Genomic DNA, 21,535 nt, shown 5'->3' with positions numbered 1-21,535 from the left:
GTGATTAAACAAAGGTCTCTTCCACTGGTACCTTAATGTGCTGCTCCATTTTACTGGGACTGGGTCCATGACAGGTGCATTTACTCCCCGAGCTATCCTACAGGCATTAGAATCTTAAACCAGCAGGAATTTATAGGGGCACTACAGTAGATAACTACACCACCGATTTATCAGTTGAAAATTGATTAAATTTGAACTGTTGCCAATGACACCATTACAAAAGGCACAAGCAGTTTGTTAGTAATGTGCGTTGTGGCTAGTCAGTCTACGGGGCACACAATATAAACAGTCAACATCGCTTTTATACGTTGAGCAATAAAAGGTATTGCTGGTGACAATCTTATGCATTATAAAGCCATTATCTTAAGCGTCTTCTAAAAAACCTCCACAACAGCCAAACTGCAACGCCATCGGATATTGCTTTTAGTTGGCATGGGAAAGCATTCTAGACCAGCACCACAATGCTACCAATCCTATAGACAACAAGCTATTTTGAAGCCACTCTTCCACATCTCAGGGGTGCTCTGCTAGGGAAGGATGTGCACTTTCGGACACATACATCACGGATCTTCCAATGAAAAGCTACATATCTAATATACCACTGCCCAGAGTAACGTGCAGAATGCAAAACCCCGGAAAGATCTTCCTGGGACACTGCCCGTCAGCTGCATGTACCACATGTGGAATCACACTGGAACATCTGATGAGCACATCTGGCCTACAAATTACACAAAGACCTCTGCAACATGTGCTCAATTTACATCTATGGTGGCACGCAGCTTATTTACACAGGCCACACGTCCTAAATTAGACCCGGTCAGCATCGGCCCTGTATACGTAACCTTCAGGATAATTTGAGGGACTCCACTGTTTACACCCCAATTACAGAGCCAGTGCTTTCCATGCACGTTTCTCTTATGGAATGGATCGAGCTTGTCCCCTCCCATCCATAGCACTGTATGGTCTGTGTGCCACAAGACTCGTCGTGCATTTGTTTTTGTTTTTTTAAGCCATCCCTCCATGTGTTCAAAGTGGCCTGCGGCCAATTCTATCCTGGGGGCCCTTTTAAAAACCAACTTGCAATTCAAGGAAGAGGCGCAGGGCTTTAGCGATACATCATATTAGCCGGGTTTAGCTACCCTTGACAGGATGCAGATGGGGAGGACTCCCTGCCGCCAAACCACTACTGCCATCGATTACATAGGCACTCACGACAGTGCCCGGGGCCTTCCTCTAGGCTAGTGGTATTCAAACTGTGGGTCGCGACCCCCTAGGGGTCCGCGGGTGCATCCCAGGGGGGCCCTGAGAGCTCAGCATGAAAAAAGATTTTTTTTTTTTTTTTTTTTTTTAGATTGGAAGAAATGGGCAGGGGTGGCCCACATGGGCGGGCTGAAGCATGAAACTGTCTCAGGCAACAATGAAAAAGTGGCCCACAGTTGTAAATGGATATTCATTCCTTTAGTCACAGACTGGGCCTCATTACTACTATGGCGGACCAGTAACAACGGTGCTGGTAAGCTACCGGCACCGTTGCTACCGTTCCGCCATAGTAAGAGTTGTGCTCGTGGGTGCTTGACAGCCCCCGCCAGGTCTGACCTCAGCTCGTCGGATGCACCGGCATCGTTATTAACGGTGCCGGTGCATCCGAGCTCCCCATTCCCATTTGAGCGATATGGGGCTCAAATGGGAATGGGGATCTACCGGCACCTTCGAAAGGGCAATTATCATGTCCGCCTAACTCGGCATGACCTAGTAATTGCCCATTCGCGGGTGCCAGACCCGGATGCAACTCCAGTGGCAACCGTGCCGGTTTTACCGGCACAGCTACCGCCAGAGTAGTTATGAAGCCCACTGTTTCAATAGTACCCAAAGGGGTGCTTTGTGTTAAAATGTAAGTAAATTGTGATATATTCAGCAACAATGGTCAACATTACTAACTGCATAGTTAAGTAACTCATCAAAATGGTCCACATTGGCCAAAATGGTGGCCCATTTTGATTGGCCCAAACTAGCATTTTACATTTTTGGTACAGGCATTGCCCTATAGGCCTGTCCGAGCCTGGCGGCTCATCCATAATGGCAAGAGGCGCCCACCCAGTGGCCCCTCACCCATTATGGAGGAGCTAAGGAGCCAGCCCAGTGAAACAGTGAGCACTCCCTCAGCTGCTTTATCCAGCTAATGGAGTGCTCCTGGGCTGGCTGAACTGTCAAAGGGAAACACTGTTTACCTTTGACAGTTCAGTTTAGTTCCCCAGCCGCACATGCTCACTGAGCCATGCAAGTGCTGGCGCGTTTTGCTTCGCCGGCTGGTATTCAAACTGTGGGTCGCGACCCCCTAGGGGTCCGCGGGTGCATCCCAGGGGGGCCCTGAGAGCTCAGCATGAAAAAAGATTTTTTTTTTTTTTTTTTTTTTTTTTAGATTGGAAGAAATGGGCAGGGGTGGCCCACATGGGCGGGCTGAAGCATGAAACTGTCTCAGGCAACAATGAAAAAGTGGCCCACAGTTGTAAATGGATATTCATTCCTTTAGTCACAGACTGGGCCTCATTACTACTATGGCGGACCAGTAACAACGGTGCTGGTAAGCTACCGGCACCGTTGCTACCGTTCCGCCATAGTAAGAGTTGTGCTCGTGGGTGCTTGACAGCCCCCGCCAGGTCTGACCTCAGCTCGTCGGATGCACCGGCACCGTTATTAACGGTGCCGGTGCATCCGAGCTCCCCATTCCCATTTGAGCCATATGGGGCTCAAATGGGAATGGGGATCTACCGGCACCTTCGAAAGGGCAATTATCATGTCCGCCTAACTCGGCATGACCTAGTAATTGCCCATTCGCGGGTGCCAGACCCGGATGCAACTCCAGTGGCAGCCGTGCCGGTTTTACCGGCACAGCTACCGCCAGAGTAGTTATGAAGCCCACTGTTTCAATAGTACCCAAAGGGGTGCTTTGTGTTAAAATGTAAGTAAATTGTGATATATTCAGCAACAATGGTCAACATTACTAACTGCATAGTTAAGTAACTCATCAAAATGGTCCACATTGGCCAAAATGGTGGCCCATTTTGATTGGCCCAAACTAGCATTTTACATTTTTGGTACAGGCATTGCCCTATAGGCCTGTCCGAGCCTGGCGGCTCATCCATAATGGCAAGAGGCGCCCACCCAGTGGCCCCTCACCCATTATGGAGGAGCTAAGGAGCCAGCCCAGTGAAACAGTGAGCACTCCCTCAGCTGCTTTATCCAGCTAATGGAGTGCTCCTGGGCTGGCTGAACTGTCAAAGGGAAACACTGTTTCCCTTTGACAGTTCAGTTTAGTTCCCCAGCCGCACATGCTCACTGAGCCATGCAAGTGCTGGGGCGTTTTGCTTCGCCAGCATTGCATAGCTCATTGGAAATGCTGGCTGGGGCACTGCATGTCTGTATGTCCGAGGGGGAGCTCCTGCGCCACCTCGCACATACGGACAGAGCAGCTGGAGCAGGCCGTTTCAGCACCCACACACAGGCCAATGCAGCAGGGACGTTTATGTTCATTGTTTTTATTTAAACATGTGTATGGATGCGTTATGAGTGAGTGTATGGTGATGGATGCTCATGTGAATGATAGAGTGATTGCTGTATGAATGTGCAGCGCCTTGCATATACACATAATCATGTTCATTGTGTTAGGACCAGTGGGGCCCAGGGGGCAGGGATGGTATCTTTTTACCGGACATCTATCATTCAAAACCCGCTGCCTTGTCCACAAGGCTTTCTGGGGCCTGGGTCCAAAATACCTTCAGCTATTCCTCCGCAAATACCTCCCCTCTCGAGCTCTTCACTCCTCTACCTCCAACTCCCTCAGGGTCAGTCGTTTATCAAAGAAACGAGCTGGGGGTAGATCTCCGTCTTCGGCTGGGGCCTCCCTCTGGAACAGCGCCCTGCCACTCTAAAACTTGAGGAGAACCATCTTTCTTCCTGCACTTATCAGACCTACCCTGTCTGCTGCCTTAAACGTAGCACTTGCAAATTGCTGGCTGCACTACCACTGTTTGTTGCCTTTATTATTTATTTATTGTTATTTATCTGTTTCTCCTCTGCTTCGCACTTTCCACTTCTCCCCCCTTCCATGCACTTTTCCCCTCACACTTGCGCGTTCTCAATGTCACTGGGCCTAGTAAGATCGCTGTTTTATTCTCCTCTGTTCCCCTCCCTTGCCTTGTCACGCTCTGAAACACTTGTGTACGAGCGCAATAGAAATAAAATATCAATGCCTGCCCCCTGGACTCCCAGCAACAATTGCAAACTGTTTGGCTATTTACCCATTTTTTGTTAAAAGTATGCTCTACAATGCAACATTTTAACCTATTATTTAAAAAAAATTTCACAGGGGGAAACCCCCCCGAACCTCCCCTTAATGCCCCTCCACTTAAAAAAGATTCACCAGCCGCCACTGGCCCTCAGACTGTGTTGGGAACGGGATGGGGGAACCGAGGGACTATGGTGGGAGCACAATGGGCGGGAACCATGGGATAGTGATGGGAGCAGAGTGGGGAGAGCCCGGGGTGTGTGATGGGGTGGGGAGAGACCAGCGACTGGGTAGGAGTGGGATGAGGGAGCCCAGCGACTTTGATGGGAGCAGGTGACGGCGCGCAATATATACTGTCCATTTGGCATTTCTGGGGGGTCCCGACCTGCCCAAATTTTGCTCAGGGGGGCCCTGGCCAAAAAAGTTTGAAGACCACTGCTCTAGGCTCTATAAAGGGAGTTAATTAAATCAGCGGCAGGACACAAGGGTCTGAAACCAACCGGGTGGATAGCTGTACTTGTGGAATTTGAAAAAAAGCAGCAGCATTAGAAGTGTGTTTTGAATGAGAGCAAATGTGTTAAGTCATTGTATCTTGTAAGTATGTGTCATTGTGTGCAGGTTTTATGTGTCATGTACGCTCTTTGATGTCATTTTGCGTTATTGGGCCACAATGTTGTTATGATCGTGTAATATAATTTGTGTATACGCCATAGTGCTTCCTGCCCTAGAGGCGGTTGCGCAGCCATGGGCGGAGAAGACGGCACGACAAGGGGTCAGCTCAGTGAGAAAGACACAGGGGTGCAGGGGGAGAAGATTAATGAGTGACGGAAAAGGCAGAAATTGAGGAGCGACGGCGGGAACGAAGCTGGATCATGGTCAGCGGGTGAGGAGACAGTGAAAGTGAAAATGGGTGGGAGGGAGTTATTAAACGTGCAGCATCTTGCTTCTTACCTCATGCAGCCCGGGCCAGCTACCTGTCTGCAGCCCCAGCCTGCCCTGCTGACCTGCGCTGCCTGCTAATGTGTGCACTGTGTGCGCAGCCTGGGCTGCAGCAGGGCACGTGTAGTTCCAGGAGGCCCTCGTGCGCAGGCACGGGCCCAGCCTGGCTGCTGGCAAGAAAAAAAAAAACGTACAGCACCTGCCTCAGTCGGTGGTGTCAGCCAATTCATGGCAAACCACCTAGGCGGAGCCAAGGCAAAATCATGCGATGTGTTTCTGTGAATGTGCATTTGTATCCTTCCGCTCAAAAAGAGGCCCTACAGGCCAGAGGCCTAGCGGGGGATATCCCGGTGTCCCGGTGGGGCAGTCCAGCCCTGTGGCTGGGTTAACTTGAAATACAGCTCCTTCTATTGCTGGGTTGTGTTTGGGTAGCCTAGGGGCATAGTGTAGGGGCGGATTTAGTAAGGGGCAAGATTTTTCAAAACGTTTGCAAACCGGATTGCAAACCTCGTGGCTAATAGCGACTGGCATAAGGGGCTATGAGGCAGGTCCAAAGGCATATGTTAGCATTGGTACCGTGGAGAGGTACAGTTTCTTTCATAACGCTTGTTCCTGGGATCGCAGTTAGGCAAAGTCCCAGCGCAATTTTTTATATTAATGGAATTTATTACGCGCCTATACACAAGTATTTCAAGGCGCACACGTTTCCTAAAGGAAGGGGATTGTTTTCCTTCATGCAGCTGCATTGATGGCCATTAAGATATACTGGCTGATTTAGGCGGTGCCACCATAAGGCAGCTTTGTTGATTCTGTATTTAACATGTTTTTTGGTCAGCTTCCAGCACAAACAGTATGTAACATGTAACTTACACGTGTATGCATAATTATTGGTGCGGGCAAATAGTTAAGAATGGAAAAAGGGTAGGCCGGTGGGGGGGGAGTGGCTGGTGGGGCAGTTGGGTGAAATGGGTGACGCTCTGGGTCCACTGTGTTTAAAAACACACATGCGGCGAAATGGCTGTGGCCACAATGTGACAGCAGACTTCTGTGATGACGATATTTTCCCCCGCCGTGGCATGGGTTGGCTCGCACTGTACAGAGCTGCTGTCTCCATAAATGGGCAAAACGCTTGATGCTTTAAAGGGGTCAAACCGTGGTGCAGTGCGGGCAATAGGTTTCTGTATGGTGTTGAGTACATCGTTTTTTTTTTTTTTTAGAATGGTGCAAACACGCTGCTGCAATATGCGTGCGACCAGCCTTCCATCCTGCTTAGCGCTATATAATGAAACGTCTTTATCGTTGCCCTTGGATGTCGGCTTGTGGGCACAGTAATTTGGTAAATGGGCCTATTGTTGCTGATATTAACAATACATATGTTGGTCCATCCCTGTATAATGTGTAGTGTAAGTAGAAACAATGCTGGGTGATGCCACTTCGGTTTAGTCAGAGGGTGAAAGGTTGCGTCTCATCGCTTCTGGGGATGTCACTTCGGGATAGGGTCCATTGGCATCACTTTGTGTTATGTCATCAGAGGTCAAGGGTGGTGGTAGGTCACTTCTGCCACCCATGACAATTTTGGTGAAATAGATAAGCCAGAAGACAGGACTTTTATTTGTAATGTGTCTGTACAGCGGGGGTTCAGGGATCCTAGGGCGAGGACAGGAGGACAGGGGGCATATGCGCCCGTACGCAAGTGTTTCAGTGGCCCAGACTAAGGCAGAAGGCAGGTAATTTTTTATAACGTGCCTATGCACAAGTATTCAAGGGGCACGGGATCTGCATGAGGGCATGTCATTTATTTAAAAGCACATATGACATAAGTGTTTTTGTGTTGCTCTTGCTCCATAGAAGTAGTGCAGGGCAGTTACTTGGTTACGGAATTAGTTATTCAGGAGCCATTACTTTGTAAACAGTGGGGGCCAGACCGGCGTGTTGCAATTTTCACCTACGATTGTAGGAGGAGGGCAAATTAATCAAATTGGTGAGATTTTATGTATTGGGTAGCTATCTATTCACAGGTTAGGTTTCGGGCAAGCCGATTAGTCCCAAAAGGGTGACAGTAGAACGCCCATGGCCTGCTTTGAGGTTATTACGACTGGCTTATGTGCAAATACAGGTACAAGCATGCATAAGTGGGAAAAGGATCATTAGGAAAGCCGGGCACGGTACAGGTAATGAGATCAAATAAAGGTTAGGTGTTCCGCTTATAAAATAGGTAAAAGAGGCATTGCGGGACAACAAAGGTTGGATAAGGGTCTCCATAATGAACAATTTGCATCACATTTGCATGGAGGGACCTTTACTGAGATGGCTTCTCAGCAGCATCTTGGTTCCTGCGCAAGCGGTATGTTCACCAGCAGTGGGTTTGGCCATGGGTAGCTGGTTGGCCATGGGTACCTAAGGTCGATGGACGTGGGGATCCATTGGGGGTTGATGTGGCCAGCTGGGGGACACCAATGTGCAGATTTGCAGTGTGAATAACGGATTTGTGCTTATGTGTTATCATAGGATATGAAAACAATGTGGACGCCTCAGTCGGGACCCAGGAGTGTTATGGGGACAGCAACGTTACGATGCTGAAAGGTCTGCTAAGCTGTGGGACACCACCACAATTACATCCCAGTGATAAGACTGTAGGAGGGCATAAATGTACGATATGGTTCAAATTCTGCTTTTTGTTCAGCGGTAGGGTCTGCCTGTACCGTGGCCCAACGACTGCAAAAAGTTTTGGAGAGCTAGGTGGCCTCCCGCAATGTGCATGCACATGGTAAACCTGGACAGTGGAGAAGTTACTTATTTGCATCGTTTATAGATAATTTGGGATGACAATGCTCAAGGTACTGTGAACAGACCATGCTCATCAGTAGGGTGGTCATGGTGTTTGGAACTTTACTTGTTTAAGACAAACCAAGAAAAGATGGCCAACGTGTAAGGCACACAGGCCAAGGCAGCTGGTGGTGTCAATACTGGTTTTAACAGGGGGAATTGGGGGTAGCAGGGTGTGGATGCCTCAGTATGGTCCCAGGAGTGCTACGAGGAACGCAGCGTAACATCCCGAAATGTCTGGAAGTGGTGGGACACCCCACAATGACATACCAGGAGGAGGGCAGACACACATGGGGCATGCAGGTGTTTTAAGTAAAACTGGATGTTGAATAAATACTGTGATATGTTGGAATTGTGGTTTAGGTGGAAGCTGAGGGTCGTTTGCAGCTACAAATAGGAGAAGTTTTAAAAATGACAGTGCTTATTTACTAAGGCAACTGGGGGCGAAAACATGCCCCGCTGGAAGGCCGGGTGCATCTAGAACAAGGGTAAGTGGTGGGGCCTTACACATTGTGGATTTACAAGGTAAAACTTGATGTGGAAAACCCTGTGATATGTGGGAATTGTGGTTTAGGTGAAGGTTGAAGGTCGTTTATTGGCTAGAGCAAGGATAGCTTTTTTGAGGCATGGGGGCATTGGGTGTAGCGGGGGGACATCCGCAAAGCATGGTGGAGTTCGGGGCAGTCCCAGCCGGGGATGGGTACGCTGCGCTTGAACCGTGGGCTGGTTTCCCGATGGCCGCACTCGTGCCAAACTCGGACGACGGGCATTGAATCCCTTATGGACACTGAAGTCTCCTCGCCTTCATGTGCAGTGGCCTGAGGTGGAAGTACTCTGTGCAGCAATCTGGAGTGTATGTCCGGTGCCTTGCATCATGCATGGAGGCAGCAAGGGGACACTGAGAACATTCAGACCTGTGCAGTTAAAATCTGCAGCGTATGTCCGGTGCCTTGCAACAGCATTGGGACACCGAGAACATTCAGATGTTTTTTCCCACTTTTTTGGGGTTAGTTTTCGGTATAGATGGTCGTGAACCGTGATGCTTTAGGGCTGGGACTGCCCCCTGTGTTGTACTCCAGTAAACTGTGATTTGTGTTTCCAAAATGTAAACAATTGTCTGACTATTATTGCTAACAGCTCAGGTTTTGGTTCCCAAGATATGTCATCCTCACAGGACAGGGTGAGCGCCAATGGGGACTGAAACCCAGGGCCGGTCTTTGTGTCAGGCAGTGCAGGCAGCTGCCTGACCTGTTAGCCTCTAGGGGGCGCTGCACCAGCAGTCCGACGAGAATCGTCAATTTTGTAACTCATAAAAAAAGAAAGTTTGCGAAAAAATAAATTAATACTGTTTGTCACTCACTTGTGTACGTTTCTATTAGTTGACACTGTGTCAGAACCAGTCTGACTGAGCGCATGCAGAAGCAGCAGTCTCTATATTCCAATTTAGAGCTCGAGGTGCTCCTGCAAAGCAGGGCACCGTACACCACGTTGATTTTTTTATTATGCTAGGAGGGAGCAGCATAATAAAGTTATACATTTGTTGCTTTCACTACCCTGGGTGGTACCAGCCAGGCCCAGGCCTGGCCACACGTGAAATCCTTCAGCACATGCACTGCAATGACACAGGGGGTTGATTTATGGGCAGCTTGCTCTGCTGTGACCCTGTGTCAGTTGGCTTTGAAATTGCCGAAGGAATCGGGCTGGATCAAGGTCCAGCAGGACGTCTGTAGGTGCCCAGCCACGAGGAGTCCAGAGCCCAGAAGCCACCCTTGAGCCCCGCCGGCTGCCACTGCCAGATTGGCCCAACAGTGTTAACCTTTATAATTATGGTAAGTAACTGTACCATTAATGTATAGCCTTACCGTAAATCGGCAGAAACTCCATATGTCTTAATGAGCGCAGGCTTTGAATATTCTCCAAGCATTTTAAAAATCACCCTTGAATTCTTAACGTTTCGGATCTGTCTTGCCTGTTTTCGAACTGGGCCTCCAAACTATTCTGTGCTTAGCCTATTTTTCCAAGAAAACCGAAAGCTTGTAGAATCACACAGGAAGGCAGAATTACTGAAGACAGGAACTTGATCCATCAGCGACACAGCATCTGTCCATTCACCAGACCATGCATTCATCATCATCACATGTGTTCATGCATTCACCCATCCATCATTCGTCGGTTTACTGTCAGTGCACCATGCATGCACAGTCATCCTTACATGCACCTGTCCACCCACACTGACAATACACACACACACACACACACATTCATGCAGCCGTTCCTCTATCTACCTAGCCAGCCTTCTATCATTAGATGTATGGATCGGATGCACCTGCAGGCTGCATCCATCTCTCGTGGATGTCTCTGATCTATTTCCGAGCCCACTCTTATGTTCTCGCTTACGGTCAACATACACCAATGCATGCGCTCACCCGTGCAGGCACCTGCATTGCTCTATGCATCTCTAGGTTATAATGTTTACACATGGGCAGGCAGCTGCCATCTTCCCAGTGTCCCCTACTGCTCTCTTGGTTCAAGGTGTTGTAAGCCGGGCCTACTCTTGTGCCCGTCACTGGTGTCTGGACTGGATTCCTACCCCGGCGCGGGCATTGGCGGCCCATAAAAAGGGATGTTGCCATTTATGGCTTGGCCGCCAACCACCGAATAGCCCCTTCCTCGGTGCTCTAAACATAGGTGTTTATGCTTTGCGATATAAGGCGCTCATTTGACCCATCTGCAGCAGGTGCAACACCCCCCTGAGCTATCTCCCCTGCTTGTGGTGCTCCCAGTTGTCCTTCAGGCCCCAGGCCTCTCCTCCCAGACCTTAGGCACAGTGGCAGCTGCCGTCTCCAGAGGTTCCTGCTGGAGTGCTGCACCCGGAACAGACTCCAGGGTAGGCAGGATGCAGTTGTCTTGGTTCATCGCTGGGTAGTGATAGACCTCTAGTTTTGTGTGTCTGCAGGTGGGGTGGGAGTGCTAGCAGGTGCGTGGGAATGATCGGTTATATCCGATGGGGAGGGTGCACTGTGTGTGCACACCTGATTTCATATGTGCACATGGCGGGTTCACAGGGAACTAAGCTGTCTCCCCCTTGGAGGCCAGTCCGCCCTGTCTCCTTGGTGGGCCCCTGGGTAGTTGCACAGCAGGAAAAGATTAGCTTAGATTCAGCAGTGTTCAAAATTAGTACATATAATGATTGCAGTTTAATGTAGCTTGTTTTATTTTAAGCATTACCTTGCGAAAACGCAACAACCATTTTCACTGTCGTTCCTGCACATTTTTAGATTTCCCCCCTAATTTTTTCACTGCCATTTCCATAATATTTACACAGATTTTCGTATATTATTTGGCAAAATTGGACAGCCTCTAGTAACTTAAGTGTATTGGAAATAAATATTTGTCCCATACAAGCCTGGCATGTGCCAGGAGTGACTCATTTCATTTTGCTCAAACCTTCCTCCATCTCACTTGATCTCCCTATCCCAAAATCCATCTGGTTCAACACATGGAAGGACAGTCACCTATTCCTTTATACGCTACTGTGGGTGGGCGCACCCATCCTAAAACTCCTCTAGAGGTTCTATTTATTTTTACACAGCAAAACAGCCAGACAAAGGTTGTCTAACCTATTTCACACAAAACACATCTGCAGTAGCATGCATTTAAACAAAGATATATTGGAGTGCTCTGCAGTGAAGTAGGAAAACGTGGGATAGATAAAAATTAGTGAAGGAGAGAAAGAATGGAGGTAGGAGGGTGTAGGAAGGGAGGAGGATAGGATGGAAAGGTATGGGGAAAACACAGGCATGCTAGAGCTCTGTAATGTCAGGGGATGGAAAATGGTGTGTCTGTTTGGATGTGAGCAGTTATGGGATCGGGGAAAGGTGAAAGGTATGGGGATGGATAGTTCTGGGAAGGTGTCAACAGACCCCATCAGGGAGCGGCTGTGCAACAAAGGTTGTGGGATATAGGATGGAAGATAGTGCTCACGACGACTACATTACGCAAAGGTTGTGGTGGTGTGTTTGTGATAGGAGATCAGGTAGACAATAAAATATGCCTTTGAAATTTCTATTGCATTTTTATTTCCATCTAGTTCTTTATCAAGTGCCATATTTACAACATTTGTAACATACCATTTTTTGGGTTGTCATATTTGGGGGCGCGGGAAAGGGGGGCCAACGATGCTTCCCACCTGGGGTGCAATCTGGTGTAAGACCGTCCCTGCTGAAACCGCTATGGTGCTGGGGGAATACTGGGTGATCAACCAGCGGGTTGCAACCAATAGGAGCACAGCAGGGGAGGAAGGAGGGCAGCAGTGCTTAATTTGTAAAAAAATAAGTGCCAGTGCCCAAAAGATATTGGCCCCATAATGCGGGCGCGGCGCTGCCCCGCAGTGTGGTCGCGCGGCCCGCGCCATTTCAGTGCTAGACCAACCTAGATTGGCTCACCACCAGCCCATTACACTGCTGCTGCTCCATGTCACATGTTTGGCGCTGCAGCAACTGCTGGCACAGGCTAGTAGTGGGATGGATGGGGAAGGGCACACATGGGTTGAGAAAGTATAATGCTTTAAAGTTGGAAAACACTTACTTGTTATGGTAGGCTTTGCAAACGAGGACGCGCCAAAGGCAAATGAAACCACCAATGCCTGGCGTTTCTGCACTTCATCATGACTGCTCACAAAGTAAAATTACTGATGTATTGTAAATGGGATGCATTTATTTACAGCGCGCTCTGATGGCCACTATTGTGTGTCTGGGATGCGGACATTTGCATGGTTTTCTGGCAGGCCTAGGGAGGGTAGTGGACCGGACAAGAGTAAAATGCAACACAGGCACAGCGTTATTGCCAGGGAGAGCACAGAGCAGATCCGGAGCTCACACCCAGGCTGGCATGTGCTGCAATGGCGTAAAGTCGGCTAGTTTGCATCAAGGCCAATATATGACTCCTGGCACTGGCAGCATGACACGGGCGGGCAGGGGTTGCCCACTGTGAAGCAGTACTCTTATATGGGGGGATGGGCCTCATCCTCTGCTCTTCTACCCTAAGTGCCAGGTCATGAGTTCTCGATCACCAAAACCTATATTTGTGCAAACGGAAGCGAAGGAGCACCTTCCTGTCATTATTGCGAAAGTTCTCAGACTGCCACACTAGTCCAGATTTGCTAAGAAGTGGCATTGTTGTAGGAACAGTGCTCCCGCTAATGACACACAACTGTGTGTGAACCTGATAAGGTGCTAATGAGAAATTAACATTAAAGCAGGATGTATTGTTTGGAGCAAGGCACATTAGCATTGTGTTCCGTATGGCGGCCATGCTTCATGTCGAAAAGCAAAATGATGCATTCAAAGTGAGTGGGAGAAGGTGGAGACCAGCATTAACAAATGTAAGGGTGCATCTATGAAGATAGCGCTTCATTTCACCTGCCTTAACCCAAAACAGAACATCAGACAACAGGATAAGGTAGAAACATCTTGTGGCACCCATAAGGGAGGAAGAAGACTCTGACTTCAGCACAGACTGCTTCTCATCACCAGAGAGAGAGAGAGAGAGAAGCGGGTTCCAGGGGATGGCTGCTTTGGCAGTGGATCTTCCACGCACACATAATAAATACTGTTTGCACTGACGTTGGGCATTGTGAAGCAAAGTTATACGTTGAGCAGTGACATGTTCCTACAGTCATTGAATAATATTACAGCCGGGGTGTACTGGGAACCAAAAGTGGCCCTGGTCATGTTTTCCAAAGTGGCTCCATATCACGCTGTGCAACAAAGCCCTACCCTTCGAAAAAGAGTTTGGGTCGTTCTGCACAAGAAATTATAGAACAAATGGGTCCAAAGAGTGAACTTTCAAACACATTAGCACCTGCGTAAAGGTTACAAAATTAGTTTAACATAACAAAAAACGGACATATTTTCAGTGTAACAAATGGAACAATGGAAGCTTTATAATACATTCTTTCCTTCAAATGCATGTGCGGAATGTGCAGTGATGGAAGGAAACGGGTGGGGCCCATGGGAGAGAAGGCAAGAGGACACAGTGTATTAATAATTCTCTCCTCATATACACCTACAGAAGTAGAGACAACGGTGTTGGAAAAGGGATTTGGGTTTGTACCCACGACCACTTATGACCGGTTTAACACTCGCCTTCAAGTACAGAATCTTTTCAGAAAAATACACCTGAAACAATACTTCAAGGACAATCCATTTGATATGGAACAGGTCAATAGTGGGCTTCATAACCCCTCTACCTTTTGTCCTCCGAGTTGGAGCCATAGTCCCGAGTCAGTGGTCTTTGAACGGCGAGTTTTATCTGAACTAGATAAACTAGATGCCGCAGTGATGACGCGTACCTTCCAGAATTGTTTGAATGCACAGCGTGTAGCCATCAACAGACTTAAAAACAACAAATCAGTTATTATTCGTAGTGCCGACAAAGGTGGTGCCATTGTTCTACTCGATCGAGTGGATTACATTTCCGAATGCACTAGACAACTGGCTGACACCAGCTTCTACAAGCCATTGAGGAATAACCCCACGGCCCGTCTAAAGGCTATTATTACAATCAAAGTAGAAAAAGGAAGAGACAGAAAATGTATTACTAACAAAGAGGCAGCATATCTGGTTAATAGTGATCCCAGAGTTCCAGAATTTTATATTCTACCCAAAGTTCACAAGACTTTGGTCAACCCTCCGGGAAGACCGATAGTTTTAGGTACGAACTCGCTACTTGAACCACTAGCAAAATTTGCAGATTCTTTCTTAAAAGGTTATGTGCCAGAGATGCAATCATTCATACAAGACTCCACCAGTGTTATTAATCTTATTGAACATTTTCCTTTCAAGAGCAGTGAAGATATTCTGGTTACCTTGGGCATTGTTTCACTGTATACCAAGATTCCACAATCATCTACCTTAGATATGATTGAAGAACTATGGTTGGCGAAACGTACACCTGGTATTACGCCCAATTCATTTTTTCTTTGGTGAACTTCACTAGCTCTCACAGAGAATTATTTCAAATTCAACAATTATTTTTTTCAACAGATCCATGGAACAGCCATGGGCTCGGCGATGGCACCCACTCTGGCCAACCTTTATGTCAACTTAGTCGAATTACAGAGCATTTATAGCGAAACGAACACCTTCCACCAGCACCAGACCTTATGGAAAAGGTATATCGATGATGTGCTTATGATTTGGCATGGAGATGAGCAACAACTATTGTCATTTTTTGACTGGGTGAATGGTATCAACCCATTTTTACAATTTACGATTCATTACGATAGACATAGAAGAATCGATTTCCTAGACCTTACTATTCTAGTTGACGACACCACTAATATGCTAGAAGTGAACCATTCCATAAATCTACGGGCAAGCATTCCCTTTAGAGATATGACAGTTTTCATCCCAAAACACTTTGTGATAATCTTCCCTTCGGCCAATTCCTTAGGCTGTAGCATAATAGCACCAACATTGATGTTTTCAATGAGGAAGCTGGGATTTTGAGTAACAATCTCACACAAAGAGGTTATCCTCGACAAATTGTAAAACGGGCCTTCAAAAGGGCATCCAATAATCATCGACAAGCCCTCCTTGAATACAAGCGTAAACCTTCTACACCTGATCCTGATGGTCTGATTTTTGTCAGTACATACAATCCGCTGTCACATAAAATTGTCAGCATAATCAGAAAAAATTAGCATTTGTTATCGAAAAGTAACAATCCGGTCTCGGTACCAAGATGCGCCTTTAAACGCGGACACAACCTAAAAGAACTAGTCACTAGGAATGATATTAGTGACCATTCTACCTCCCAGCTCACCATAACAGAACAATGGGGTCTAGCAAGACCTAGTGATCATGCACCTTGTGGCAGTTGTAAATGTTGTTCGTCCACTAAACGCACTACCATGGTTGATATAGGTTTGATGAAACCCTGGCAACAACATACTTTTACCAACTGCAATACTAGCGGAGTGATATATGCCATTTGGTGCCCTTGCCCAAAATTATATATTGGACAAACGCAAAATAAAGATCCGAGTTACCGAATATAAGAGCTGTATTAGGAATAAGAACATCAAAGCTCCTATGGTCGGTCATTTTTTGACTAATAATCATGACTGTGAAGACCTGAAATGGACTGTTTTTAAAAAAGTATGTACTGCTAATGGCAGCAATACGAGCAGAAATATCTTAATAAAGGAAGAGATGAGGCTAATATTTCTCACCAAAAGCCATTCTATTGGCCTTAATGAACAACTAGACCTCGCCTTTTAATTCCTTCCTTTGAGGATGTATTTTGGCATTCTGTCAATGATTTTTTGACATCTTCATTCCATCGTAGAGTCATCCACTTTTCCGCTTTCGTTTGTACCATTCCATTCGTTTGGATTGTTGGGCTATTCTCCAATATGTTCACAATAGCGCTATGTGAATTGCTACTCCCCTCCAATATGGCCGCATCTATTCACGTTGGACGTACCTTTACGTGTGTGGTAACGTGATGCTCTATAGTATATATTGAGCCGACAGCTTTTCTTTGCAGTCCTTCTTCCATTTTTCTGAGAGACTGCGTTCTCGTGTACTACGGACATCATATGTAGGCTCCCGTATGCGGTAAGCAATCGAGTCTGCTTGTGACCCGTTTGTATTAGTAGAATATGAGTACATTTGCCTTTGAATCACGGTGCAGCATGTTGGGCTCTAATTCTTCTTTGCCGGTGTTGTGACTATTCGATATATTTGGCGAAACGGATTATGTTTGCTTGTCACCTTTTTTCCAGTTTGTTCTTGATTTAAATACACACTCCCGATATGCGCTACTTACGGGGCTGTACGTATGCTCTGACACTGAACTATGCTGCATTATCACTGTCCTTCGGATACATGGTGTTTCTCTGCTTCAGTAAGATGTGCTGTTACAATGTAAACAATCCTTTTCATTATATGGTGCGTAGCCACACTCGTGCTCGAGAGAAAGTGCAAACAGCACACACACTGACAGGCTGTTTTATTTGTTATCAGCGCTTCCCTCCTGCTTTTTTTGCTCTTTTTTTTACTTTTTCTTTACCGTTTCATTTGCCAGATTCTTTGAATCGCATTTGTGGGGATATACCTATCATGATCATCTTTATATCCACGTATGTACCAGTAATCTGATGGTGTGCGTCATAATTCTAATGGCAACACATGTGGTAGCTGATACGGATTCATACAAGTAAGTTTTTATGGAGTCCGGTTTTCGTTTCTTTTAACTACTCCTGCTAGTCTCCTTATGACTTGACATTTCTTTTGAATTTATACACACGATTCGAAATTTGTCATATTTGACCTCATGTTTTATTTTCAAAGGGCTTATATTTTTCCAGCATTATCACTTGGCTACATTGCGCTTGGTGTCACTTGCCCGATTCATTTATTGGGGCAGAAGCTGCGACTTGACAAACGGCAGAGTAAGTGTTACCTTGACCCCAGTATTAAAGCTAGTGAATCATGTATTTAAGACTTGAGACGGGTTTCTAGATTATTGCTGTCACTGTATTACTATCACCTTGTTTGGGTTTGACAAGTTACAGCCACCCTAGGGTACTCCGACTTTAACATCTTATAAATTCTAACTGTCCATCAAGTGCCAGTTCTTTAACAGACCGCTTACGTTTCCACTTTTTCCAAACTTAGTTGCTACATGTCCTTTCTTTTAAATTTGGTATAAGCTAGTTGTTTTGATTTTCTTGAGCCAAGCTTATTGTTACAGCAACCTCTGGTATTGTGCATTGGTTATCAGACGATTGTCTGTTTACTGAGCCGCCACAGGACGGTTTATCCTTTTGTATTCACTCTCTTGCTCTGTACATAGGGTTTGAGCCTAATATATTTAGTTTCTATACCCTGATGGTCTTTCCATTAGCTGGTTGTGACCATCGGTAGGTTTTTCAACAGGTCATGTGACCTTGTAGCCACGCTCGTTGATAGAGCGTGTCACAGTTTTATACTGAAATCTTTAAATTAATTGATTAGAGATCAGTAATCTCTGTACCTTCCACTTCTTGTTTAGGGGTCAGGACGAGACTGACCCATGGAACATTGCAACATTCCAGCACCATCGATCATTGATGACTCCAGTGCCTATGTCACCCTGATGATTTTCCACATAATTAATTTAAATATGAAGATGGAAAGAAACATGTCGGTTTTTTATATGGTCCACCCTTGATGTGGCGAAAATTGTCAATTAATATGACTTTCTGAAGGTCTCAATTTGAAAGGACATTCTAATGATATTCTAGCAAGATAGTGCTTGCTAGTCTTTGAACATGGTGCTATAATAGTTTGTGCAATCAGTTTATTTGTGTTTATGGATAGTCTGTGTTTTTCACTTTTGTTTTTGTGGTATGAATTATAGATATGTATGAGTTTAGTATGAATGGAGCGATTGTTGAATTGTATGGGTCTGGTTGTGTTGCTCATTGTTCCAAGTATTTGCTGTGACAACCATGTATTAACTTTTTTCACGAATTGTATTTTATGACTTCAATGTTTTATGATACATTAGGAGTTTTTAGAATTCTTATGATACACTTTATTAAATTGAATGATCATTTTCTATTAAATTTAGGATCTGAATTGAATGTTTTCATCTACTGTCTTGTGATGTGGTTCGCACTTCTTTAGAGGCACTATTTGGCTGGTTGCACCATTTAGGGTCCAGTTTTGCCTGTTCACCTAAACAAGATTCTTTACCTCGGTCTCTTAGTTGCTCTATATATACACATGTTTTTTCCAAGCGCGACCGGGTGTATTTTTTGGCTTGGAGTCCCTCACTGTTTGTTGGAGAGAAGGCAAGAGGATCAGAAACCAGGATGCCCACACAAGAGTCCCACCGTGCTGCATCATGCCATTCAAGTTTTGAGTTGACACAGGAGAGGCACGCACAGAAACACTGCTGTGCCATGACATCTGACTCTGAGACTTGATGGGCGCGGCGGAGCAAGGCATTGAGCTGGGCTGGCCTGGCTTGCTGGCAGGCACACTGTCGCCCACAGCGGCGCTGCAGGCAGTGGCGTGGCTGCAATAATAATGCAAGTGAGCGGCCGGTGGCGGCACACTGGGCAGCCTTGGTCGGATGACCTAGACAGCCCTAGGGCCCCAGGTCGTCCGACCAAGGCAGGCTGTAGTGCTGCTGCTGGCCGTTACTTACATTATAATTGCGGCCAGCCGGCCGCCCGCACTGCAGTCTGCAGGTTAAGCCGCTGCTCCTGCTCACATTGCCTCGCGGCCTGCCAGCTCGGGCTAATCCTGAACCGGCAGCCACGGGCATACGACGAGCGGAGCAGGTGAGTAGCTGCCTGCAGGCAATTCGCGGCTGCGCCACAGGTCCACATGGCCAGACCAACACCGGCCGCAGACTGCAGTCAAAGTTGGGGGGAGAGGGGCAACCAGGCAGGGGGCCCAGGGTCTCTCATTAATTTATTATGGGGTCATCATCCGACCAACATTATTGAATAATGTTTTATTCGCGTCGCCCGCCACCGTGGATGTCATGTCAGTTCACAACATATTCACAGCGGCCAGCACGCAATAATAAAACGAATCATGAATCCGACAGAAAGTTTAACTTTCACACTGACTTACCGAGTTGTTAGCAGGCCAGCCAAGCTGTGCCTGCAACTAGTAGGCCATGCAAGGGACCACAAATCCAGGGGCAGGGCAGGCTTTCCTTTCTCACGAGTCAAGCGTCACGCCTTAACAAATCAAGTGTGCCTCGTGAAGTGAAGGTGGCCTGCCTGCCTCTGCAACAACAGACCCACGTGAACCACCTCCACGCACGTCATGGCATTTCACTGGCTGGAGAACAGCCAATGAAAACTAACATTCTGTGTTACTATACAGAATGTATCAAAGACTGCATAGTAACAACAGAATGTTGGTTTCAATTGGCTGTTTGTTGCTGTACTCCGAGGCCCAGCAGCCAGCCATGGCCTGCAACTGCAAGAAGAGCCACAGAGCAGAGTCGTGATTTATGATCTTGGAATGTTTAAAAAACAAAGTAATTACACGTGCCCCAGGCGGCCCCAGACATGTTCCGGTCCCCAAAAAAGACTGCCGGTGTTGGCCACCGCCAAACACCGGCACAAATTAAGCACTGGAGGGCAGGCCACAAAACAGAAGAACAAGGGGAAGAGGAGCGGGGGTACACGCATCGTGGCGCGGTACAAATCAACATTATACAACAATATACTTACAGTGCTTTGGAACACTCAGTCTCAGCCAGCACCTAAGCAGTGAAAATGGTGCAGTGGGTTTATCGGGCTACCCAGCAACAGGCTGCTAGCCAATAGGAGTGCAGAGAGGTAGCGGGGCAGGCCACAAAACAGAAGAACAAGGACAAAGGGAGGGGGAACAGGGACACACGAGCTGCGGTGCAGCAGAACCTAACTTTAAAAAACGATATACTTACTGTGCTTTGGAGAACCCAATTGTTCCTTATAATGCCAAAAAGCGTTGTCAGTCATTAGTCTACTAGCTGAGACATTCAGCCAGCTGTCTTGCAGTGAGTCTGCTGGCTGGAACTTCAATGAAAGACTGCAATTAGCTAGTTTCGACAAAACCCAGCCATGCCTGTGGATAAACCTCCATCCTCAGAACAAAGGTTGCTGTAAAAAAACACACAAACACTATCTTAAATGTGTTGAAGTCTCCATTGTAATATTTCCCAAAACATTTGCAATAACAACGTATATAGATCCTTTAAATGTTGACCTCTATTTGTATTAATCCAAGAGGATATGGTGGATAGACGCTTCTCTCTGTCAAACAGCGTCTTCAACATAAAAAAGCGAACTAAAGTGACCAACCAGAATCTCTATATTTTATTTTGCATTTGCAAACATATAGGTACCTCTCCTTGACTCTGTTTAGTGCATGCAAGATGCCTGGCTCAAAGTGTGTCATAGATTTAGCGTTCAAGATGCCTGGGTCAAAGTGTAACATAGATTTAGCGTGCTGCTGTTGGCGTCGAAAATCTAAAATAACAAATGACAAGAAGAAAAGTCTTTGTAGCCACGTGCTAAGGCTCACTTCTAAAATATTGTCAAAGATCCCAAAAATCTGGCCGGAGACATTTACCTTATCAAGGCTCAAGGAGCGCCAAACTGAGGCATCTTGTCCATTTCCGTCAACGTGAGAAATATTCTTCTCCGAGTCATTGATTTATTGAGTTACTGTTCGCGTTGAAAATCTAAAATGACAAATTACAAGACAGAAAAATCCGTGTATCAACATGCTAAGGCTCACTACTGGAATGATGCCAAACAGAGTCCTTGCGGTCTATGTGTGTACATTTCAATTATGTTGTATTTACGCTTCTGCGGTCTATGTCAGTGTGTACATTTCAATTATAGTTGTATTTACGCGTGCCACTTTAGATATTTCTCATAGATCATGCAATGTATTGTTCTTGAGCACTTTCGTGTGATGA

This window comes from Ambystoma mexicanum, chromosome 2p, assembly GCF_040938575.1.
Source record: "Ambystoma mexicanum isolate Mex_15411 chromosome 2p, UKY_AmexF1_1, whole genome shotgun sequence".
In the NCBI taxonomy this organism is placed as follows: domain Eukaryota; kingdom Metazoa; phylum Chordata; class Amphibia; order Caudata; family Ambystomatidae; genus Ambystoma; species Ambystoma mexicanum.
Note: the sequence above shows the minus strand (reverse complement) of the source record.